This window comes from Arvicola amphibius, chromosome 17, assembly GCF_903992535.2.
Source record: "Arvicola amphibius chromosome 17, mArvAmp1.2, whole genome shotgun sequence".
NCBI lineage: Eukaryota > Metazoa > Chordata > Mammalia > Rodentia > Cricetidae > Arvicola > Arvicola amphibius.
The window spans coordinates 26665171-26673379 of NC_052063.2; the positions used below are offsets into that span (position 1 = coordinate 26665171).

The 8209-nt window shown below is 35.3% G+C and overlaps 1 pseudogene; it reads right to left on the bottom strand.

The window, feature by feature from the left end:
- Positions 1–2881: 2881 nt before the first annotated feature.
- On the bottom strand, positions 2882–3620 carry LOC119803622 (annotated as a pseudogene).
- Positions 3621–8209: the final 4589 nt, after the last annotated feature.

Consider the following 8209-nt stretch of genomic DNA (forward strand, 5'->3'; position numbering starts at 1 on the left):
TTTTTTTTTTGTTTTCTCTGTTTTTAAGAGAAGCATTATGCCAGGTGAGTAGGGAAGAGAGGAGAAACTGAAAGAATGTATGTGATAAGATAGGATATGATAAAAAATATACTGCATAATGCCTGAAATTCTCAAAGAGTAAATAAATCTAAAAATAAAACCATGCTTTGGAACCCTCAGATCCATTTATAAAATCAGTCATTGATTGTTTGTCTGATAGATCACTCACTTTACCTAACTTTTTATCCAGAACCAAAAAATTAAAGTACTGTTTTTTTCAAAATTATGATTATTTGAAAATTATAAGTAACAGGCATTTCCCAAGACAAATGTGGTTGACACCATAATGCGCTCTGTATTCTTTTAGCTTCTGAATTTTACCTTCAATAAACCTGACAAAATTAATTGCCCCAAATTTAGTAAGTGATATATCCAGGATTTTATTAACACCTAAATATGTTAAGTCACTTTTTTGTTTTGTATAATGATTTTTTAAATGATCAGTTTTGTGTTTACAGAAGGCAAATAGTATAGATTTTAGAAATGCTCTTACCCACAATAACTCATACACCACCACGGCCAGTGCAGCTCAGCAGAGTGGGGATAATACTTAACATTGATAATCTGACCTGTATATATCAAAGTCGTCTAATATACAAAATGTAATTTTTAAGGTTCATTTTTCTCGGTTTTTCCCTTGGGTTTTGAGAACATATAATGATAAGTATATGCTAATACATTGAATAACACAGAGTATTCTCAAGGCCAAATATCTCCCTTGCTCATTGTTCATTATATCTCCACCCTCCAATCCCTGAGCACTATCTTCACGATCAGCAAATTTATCTCATTATTCTTATCTTTTCCAAACTCTTGTACACACAGAATTCCAGAATACTTGGGGTTTTATTATTATTGGTGTGTGTGTGTGTGTGTGTGTGTGTGTGTGTATGTGTGTGTGTGTGTGTGATATGTATGTGGGTGTACATGCATGACACGGTGTACATGTGGAATCAGAGGCCACATTTGTAGAGCAGGTTATCCTTCTCTCTACTTTGACGTGGACCCCTGGGCATGAAACCCTGGTTGTTAGGCTTGTGTCTTGAGCATCTTCATCTTCTAAAACTTCATATCAGCCTCCTGAGTTTCTTCCATTTTTTAAAAAAAAGATTGACTTCTTCCACCTAGCAATATATGATTCAATGTTGTCTTAGGATTTGGTGCCTCATATTATTGCAGTTAAATGACAAATCATTGCCTGGATCTATTACACTTACCTGAAGAACCATTTTTTTTTAATTCACATTTCAACAGGTGTGATGTTACCTGGAAGTAAACCCATAATTTTACCTTTATAACTTTAATGTTTTTAGTTTTATGCCATCAAAATATATATCATAAAATATTTTGCACTTTAAATATGCATGAGAATTTAAGGCAGTAGAAAGTTTAAATTTGTCTATAATCTTAGAAGTTAGCATGCTATCATTTAAATGTTGATGCTTATGCTTTTAATATTCGTTTTATACTGTAATAAACATATATTACAAAATTATGAAGAGTTATACATGCATGGGAATTTAATATACTGGAAAGAGCTCAAACTTCTATGTAATATTTGAAGATAACTTGTTATTTTAATTTGATGCTTCTAATTACTTTATTTTGCAAACTGAACTAGATATGGCATTAAAATATATAGGTTAGGCATATATGGGCTTTTAACGTAATGGAAAGAGCTCAAAGTTCTATGTAATGTGAAAATGGACCAGAATTATGTAGAAAAAGAATAGTAATTTTTGTCCTTTAATTTGACCACAGAAAGAGCGATGTTTCTCAATTTCTTAAACACATTATATTATGGTTAATTGTCACATATTGTAATCACTATACAAACTTCCATAATGTCACAATTACCACATTAGAAGATCCATCAGGAGCATAAGCTTTGTTTTTTAACTTTCAAATTTGCAGTACTTTTTAAATATTGAACATTAAAAATATTGCTAAATAAATGTCCTATAAATAGCAGAATATCCCTGCACATGAGAGTTTGCACTATATATATATATATATATATATATATATATATATATATATATATATATATATATACATATATATATATATTATATTTTGATTCTGAGATAAATGGTAAAGGACTATTGCAATACACTCTATTAATATTAGGTCAAGATGGGCTATGATTCATCCTTAGATTAAAGAAATAACAACCAAGAGATTGCATATTCCTTACATATGTGAACCAGGCAACAGTAGAAAATGTTCTTTTCCTATATTTCAAACAAAAAGTCCCCACATCATTTGTTGACCTTGAATCTTATGTTCTAGTCTGAGCTCTTGGAGGAATTAACCGGTTTTTTTCTTGTGCTTGTTGAGTATTTTCAAGAAAAGGTGATAGCAACTATTACATTTTTAATTATCAGTGAAATTAGTCTTCCATATTTCTTGAGGTTTATAAAACAGTGGTGGAGGTTAGGAAAGTCATTCAAACATAAAAATATAAGTACAGATAAACCGATGATTGATTGATAGGTAGACAGACAGTCTAGAAATATCATCAGGCCAGCTGCAAGTTTCACTCTGATCTTCTTGCCTCATACATAGTTTGTTGCAGTCTCAAAAAGTAAATGGAGGTCATCTTTAGTCAATAGTTGAAAATTGAGGATTTTCAATTTCAGCCTCTCGTATCACACAGTAGAATTCCCTAAACCAATTCTGACTAAGAACTAAGATTATAGTAGGGTAATTATCTAATCAAAGGCTTTTACTGGGTGTGCTTTCTTTGTCTAATGTGCTTCGTATATTTTATAACATTTAATAAAATTTGACCACATTATTTTGGAGTACATAATCTTTATTAAAAGCATGCACAGTTGCAGGACACACTGTCAACGTTGGTCTTCCCCACGATGCTCTTGGGCTTAAAGCTCTCCTCTTGGTTGCAGAAGATCTGCCCTTCTTCCCTGTACTCCAGCTATACTTGCTCATCCACACCTTCAGTGGTTGCTAGTCAGATCTCCAAGGATATCAGCAATAACTCAGATGAACTGGCACATGATGTCCACAGCATGGCAGATAAATTTTCTTCTTCAAACCCGTGTATGCCTCCCAGGAAGGCAATGCTTTCATACAGGGCTAGTCAGATGTCTTGAAAGCGCCATGTCTTCAGCAGGTCCCTGAGATACAAGATATGTTGGATGAGTTACTTTTCTTAATGCATCTGGTAGATCTATACGTACAGAGAGGGAAGCTTATGTGGGCTAGGTTGGAGAGGTTTTTCAAGAGGGTCTGGGGAGTGACTGTGGCCTGATAGAAGGTTGGGTTAGACTGGTTCAGTTTCAGGACAGCCAGCTTGGCCTCTAGATTATAGGCATTCTCTTGGTCCCATGTCTCCACCTACCCAGGGTAGCCAGGTTCTCAGGACTGTACTATTTGACACCCTTGAGCAACTTGCCCATGTTCACTTCCATCTCCTCGGACACCATTTTTGCCTTCCACAGCCCTAGCTGCACTGGTAACACCAGGCCTGAGAAAAAGCAGCATGCTCTCAGTTTTTGTCTGATTATACTTCTATTCACACTATTCAGTGGGTTCATGACTATCTGTCAATCAGTGTATGGCTCTCTCTAGAACCTCATCTATCATAAACATTGCCAAAACACTTTTGTATAGCTTTTGTTTGTTTTTCTCTGCTCCTCTATCATTTCAAAATTAGATAGCTTCATAATGTAGTACCGATAATAACACACTTGATAATGAAACTAGATTTCCAAAAGTTAGTTTTTTACTTGACATTTAACAAAAAAATTGCATTTTCCATGCAACCTTAAAATAAGTATGTTAAGTACACTATAAATCAAGACCTTTATTTTTCTTCTATTTGGAAGCCGATTTTATTTATCTTTTTTTTTTTTTTTTTTTTTTTTTTTTTTTTTTTTTGGTTTTTCAAGACAGGGTTTCCCTGTAGTTTCTAGCGCCTTCTGGAACTAGCTCTTGTAGACCAGGCTGGCCTCGAACTTAGAGATCCGCCTTCCTCTGCCTCCCGAGTGCTGGGATTAAAAGCGTGTGCCACCACCGCCCGGCTTATTTATCATTTTTAACAATACAATCCTGAATGCAGTTTACAAGATTACATTAGCAATAATGTGTGTGGAATTTTCTTTTTTTCTTTTTTTTCTTTTTTTTTTTTTTTGGTGGATATGGGGGATATTTTCCAGTTTATCTATTTTTTATTAAAAATTGCCATCTCCTTCCCTCCTCCTCCCCCTTCCCTCCCCTCCCCTCCACCCATACCCCCACTCCCTCCCTCTCCAGGCCAAAGAGCCATCAGGGTTCTCTACACTATGTTGAGTCCAAGGTCCTCCCAACTCCCTCCAGGTCCAGGAAGGTGAGCAACCAAACTGACAAGGCTCACACAGAGCCCGTACATGTCGTAGAGACCAAGCCCATCGCCATTGTCCTTGGCTCCTCTGTCAGCCTCCACCATCAGCCACTTTCAGAGAGTCCGATTTGGTCGCATGTTCCATCAGTCCCATTCCAAGTGGACTTGGTGGTCTCCCATTATTTCTGTCCTGCCATGAATATCTTGCATATCACCATAGAACCTTCACCTGGCATTGGATGGAGAAAATGACAGAGCCCCACATAGGAGCACCGGACTGAGCTCCCAAGGTCCCGATGAGGAGCAAAAGGAGGGAGATCATGAGCAAGGAAGCCAGGACCGTGAGGAGTGCGTTTACCCATTGAGACGGTGGGACAGATCTAACGGGAGACCACCAAGTCCAGTTGGAATGGGACTGATGGAACAGGGGACCAAACCGGGCTCTCTGAATGTGGCTGACGGTGGAGGAGGACTGAGAAACCAAGGACAACGGCAATGAATGTGAACTCTACAGCATGGACGGGCTCACTGTGAGCCTTAACCTTCACCTGGCGATGGATGGAGATAGAGACAGAGCCCCACATTGGAGCACCGGACTGAGCTCCCAAAGTTCTGATGAGGAGCAGAAGGAGAGAGATCATGAGAAAGATAGTCAGAACCATGAGGGATGCGTTCACCCACTGAGGCGGCAGGACAGAACTAATGGAATTTTCTTATATTTAGTATTGCATTGATAATCCAGCCTTTAGAAATTCTCTAATTTGTATCTGTTAAGAGTCACAAATGAATCATTGCATTGTCCTGCTTTCAGTGGTGTTTTCCTGTGTTGTCTTTGTTGGTACACAGCGAACATTTTTAATTTTTCCAACAGAAAACTAAGAGATAATCAATTCATGTTAATTGACATTGTGACATTGTGACATAGTGAAGGGAACCCTGATGGCTCTTTGGCCTGGGGAGGGAGGGAGTGGGGGTATGGGTGGAAGGGAGGGGAGAGAAGGGGGAGGAGGAGGGGAGGAGGTGGAAATTTTTAATAAAAAAATGAGGAAAAAAAGAAAATTATTTTATAACAATTTAACTAATATATATATATATATATATTTATATATAAACACTGCTGTCTGATATTACAGCTCTTGCTTTCTCACTTAGTAGAGGAAAGGATGAGGCAAGAAGATGGAGCATTTGAGGCCATAGTATCTATGTAGTAAGAACGTACCTCAAAAGGAAATAAAATAGTTAATTATGTATTACTCACTGATGTTATTAAGATCTATTCATAATTATATTATCACAATCTATTACACTGACATTTATTATAAAATTTACATAAGTAGATATTGTGAACATTTACTTGTAATTGTATTATTTACTTCCTCCATCTAAAACAAAGTATTAACTTTCAAAACACTTTAACTTTTATAAGAATGTCTATTTTCTCTAATGGTTCTCTGTTTAGAAGTAAAAAGTTTATTTATCCTTCATAATCAAGTTTAATTGTTTGCTCTAAATAAAACAAAATAGACTGCTATTTCATTGATTTCCCATTAGGCCCTTTACATACATTTTACATTGCATATTTTGATAATGCCTTATATGTTTGTACTTTTTATCCATAACATGCTAATCATTTTCAAAAATTGGTCTGTGGGGAGGAGTAAAATTGATTGATTTGTTCAATGACAAGTAAAAATTTTCCAATCCTCTGCATTGCTAGTATTCTTTTTTTCACATAAAGGCAAAACTTTTTGTGAAACTAAATTGAACAAAAAAACACTGAAACTGTGTTTGCTTATTTATATGAAGAGGAAGATATCTTAAATATTGAGTCATTTCCATATGTGCATCTGAAATTGTCTCTCATTAAAATTCTAATGAAAGATCTTTTTCCTCTATCATAGATTGATGAATAATTATTAAAATAAGATGATAAGAATAAAATTAAATGGATAATATACTGCATAGTATTATTAATGTGGTTTTCTAAGAACTTATATAATAATGGAACAAATTACATTATTAGCAGTGCATGATGGTCCATTCTTACAATGCAAGTACTGTAGTGTGAAGCGGCGGGCTGTGTCCCGCCACCCGGCTAGCTTTACCCAAAATAATTACACGGAAACTGTAATCTTTTAAAAACTGCCTGGCCCATTATCTGTAGCCTCTTATTGGCTAATTCTCACATCTTTCTTTAACCCATATTTAGTAATCTGGGTAGCACCACGAGGTGTGGCTTACCAGGAGAGATCTTAACCTGCATCCATCTCGGAGAGGAGAAGCATGGAGACTCCCTATGGAGACTGCCTGAAGCGTCTCTCCAACTCTACTTCCTTGTTCCCACAATTCTGTTCTGTCTACTCCACCTACCTAATTTTCTGTCTCTTAAAGGGCCAAGGCAGTATTCTTTATTAATTAACCAATGAAAGAAACATAGATAACTCTCCTCCATCAAAGTACTCAAGAGACTAAGGAAAATTTTATGTGTCAGAGTTAGTAAGAGCTGCTGTTTAGTCTTTGTTTCAAAAATTAATTAATTAAGTTATTTAAATCGTTATTTTATAATGATATCATTTTCTTACAAAGAAGATTTATTCTAATTTAACCATACAGCTTCTCCTTGTCAAAGGTTAGGTCACCCATCTATAAAGTCTGACATTTCTTTTCATGTTGGAATTTTTGAAGAGCTACTCGCTAGATTCCCATGAGTGATGCATTATTAAGATGTAACTGACACTCTCCAAGGACAAGTGAAAATGAAATGTTATAGATTATAGTTGTAAGGGATATATCTTTAATTATTTATTATTATGACGAAACTCAGCATTTCTATCTTTACATCACAAAGCAACTGAACATACAGAATGTTCCCAGTGGACTTCAGTTTAATTCCCTGAAATGGTTGTAAATGTAAAGGCAATAAAACGGCGTTGGTTATATTGTAATGTTTTTTAATAAACTGAGTGGTAGCAGATGTGAAATAGTGCTTGTAGTCATCACATACTTTTGGTTTTAAAAAGGAAGATAGGTTGAAGATAGAGTTCCATGGCCTAGCATTTATTCAGACATACTGAAAATAGATTCCAAGATAAGAAAACACAGTATTTGAATTTTACTTATCCAATTTTTATAATATAGTTTTGTAAATGTAAGACTGACTACAATTTTTCCTTAAGCATTACTACAATATTTCCTAAGTACAACTCTATTCACCATAAGATAGAATATATTAAATCATTAATTTCACATTTAATGTTGAGAAAATACAGATTTAATTTTATATTTATTGATTTACATGAAGTGTTCTACTATTTCAATATCCATCTTGGAAAAATAGTCAATATATGTCCCCCTTTTTCTAGAAAAAATACTAATGCTACATCTCACAGAACTATAAAAGAAATTTAGAATTTGTTATAATACAAAGAACACAAAAAATTACCAACCAGATAAATTATTTACCCCCATAAGATAGAAGGAAATATTGTCCATCCAGACGTAAATATGCAATTAAAATTATTTTAATTTATATTATTTATTTTACACGTAGAGAATAAATATGTCAACACCCGTGTGTGAATGTTTTTGCTTTCCTCATGTGGGTTCTATGGATGAAACTCAGGCTCCCAAGCACCTATGTCCATGATGCTTCAGCTAAAGTTGAAGTACTAAAACCACACATTGAATGTGCAACATCTTGCCAGCCCTATTTCTCTCCTTCTTTTTTTCCCGTTCTAAAGGCAGACCTCACATCGTCCATGAATGCCCTGCAACTCACTCCATAAATCAGTTAGAAGTGGTGGC